A 1,857-nucleotide genomic window follows, 5' to 3' on the forward strand; every position below is an offset into this window, starting at 1 on the left:
GGCTGTTCATACGTAAATTAAACTTAAAAAAGAAGAGAGAGAGAGAGAGAGAGAAAAAAAATATATCTCTTATTAAGTGCAGGAAACATAAACTAATTACTATATCAATATACGTGTGTGTGTCTGTGTGTCTGGTACATGCACGCGCCCACGTGTAGTCTTGTATTACCTGTACCTCATGTTTTGTACGTATTTATGAAAAGCGTTTTTCAGAAACATGGGAAGGATACGTGATACACCCTCCCCCTCCATGTCATAAACTCTGAATTCGTGGAAACCGCTTTGCAAGTAGAAATCTCAAATTATGTTCTGTCGAAGCCTTAACTTTCTAAAGCTAGTTACAGCCCTTCAAACGCCAACAAAGGAAGGAGGTCACTTTCCTTGTCTCCTTGAAGAAAAAAAATCTCTGTTTCTCGCCAGCACAATATCACAGTGGTATATAGTGGTTTTACTGGTGTTAAGACATAGAAGATGTCTCACAAATGTTTTTAGGAACGTATAAAACGTTTTTATATAACATTGTTAATCGTATTGACAAACAGCAATACACACACACGAACCAGTAAATTGTTTTATGAGAAATATGGTTTCCTATACATTATAATAAGGACAGTGTTAGGCTTAGAATACTTGACACTTTTGCAGTTGTCTGGGGGCCCGGCATTGCCAGGTGACTAGGGCGCTCGACTCGCAATCTGAGGGTCGCGGGTTCGAATCCCAGTCACACCAAACATGGTCACTCTTTCAGCCGTGGGCGCGTTATAGTGTGACGGTTAATCCAACTATTTGTTGGTAAAAGAGGAGCCCAAGAGTTGGCGGTGGGTGGTGATGACTAGCTGCCTTCCCTCTAGTCTTACACTGCTAAAGTAGGGACGGCTAGCGCAGATAGCCCTCGTGTAGCTTTGCGCGAAATTAAAAAAACAAACAAACTAACAGTCGTCTGGGCAGGGCATGATTAACGCACTCCGGGCCCCTAAAATCTATTATGATAATATAGATAAATGATAAATAATAAACAAAATAAAGGCGTTTTTTTTTTAAACAAATTAAGGTTCTGTTCTGCAAGAATGCTATTGCAGCTATCATACCCCTCCCCCTTTCTTCGAGAAATTCACACAGCAGGTGGCACTCTACGGTCCTAAAAATGATAAATGCTTAATATTTATAAATATATTGTTGTTTTCTTAGTGCAAAGCTGAATAATGTGCTATCTGCACTCTGTCCACAGTGGAGAATCGAACCCTGGATCTTAGCCTGTAAGTCTGCACTCTTACCGCTGACCCATCGGGGACTTGTAAATATGAATGTAATTGTTAATACGGTCCTGCGTTTCAATTAATAATAATTTCATTCGTTAGTGACCAGAAGACTTTAGTCACCTATAGAAGTAGGTGTTAGTAGTGAAATAAGACTATAGCTGCCTATAGAAGTAGGTGTTAGTAGTGAAATAAGACCATAGTTGCCTATAGAAGTAGGTGTTAGTAGTGAAATAAGACCATAGCTGCCTATAGAAGTAGGTGTTAGTAGTGAAATAAGACCATAGCTGTCTATAGAAGTAGGTGTTAGTAGTGAAATAAGACCATAGCTGCCTATAGAAGAAGGTGTTAGTAGTGAAATAAGACCATAGCTGCCTATAGAAGTAGGTGTTAGTAGTGAAATAAGACCATAGCTGCCTATAGAAGAAGGTGTTAGTAGTGAAATAAGACCATAGCTGCCTATAGAAGTAGGTGTTAGTAGTGAAATAAGACCATAGCTGTCTATAGAAGTAGGTGTTAGTAGTGAAATAAGACCATAGCTGCCTATAGAAGTAGGTGTTAGTAGTGAAATAAGACCATAGCTGTCTATAGAAGTAGGTGT

This window comes from Limulus polyphemus, unplaced genomic scaffold, assembly GCF_000517525.1.
Source record: "Limulus polyphemus unplaced genomic scaffold, Limulus_polyphemus-2.1.2 Scaffold10283, whole genome shotgun sequence".
NCBI lineage: Eukaryota > Metazoa > Arthropoda > Merostomata > Xiphosura > Limulidae > Limulus > Limulus polyphemus.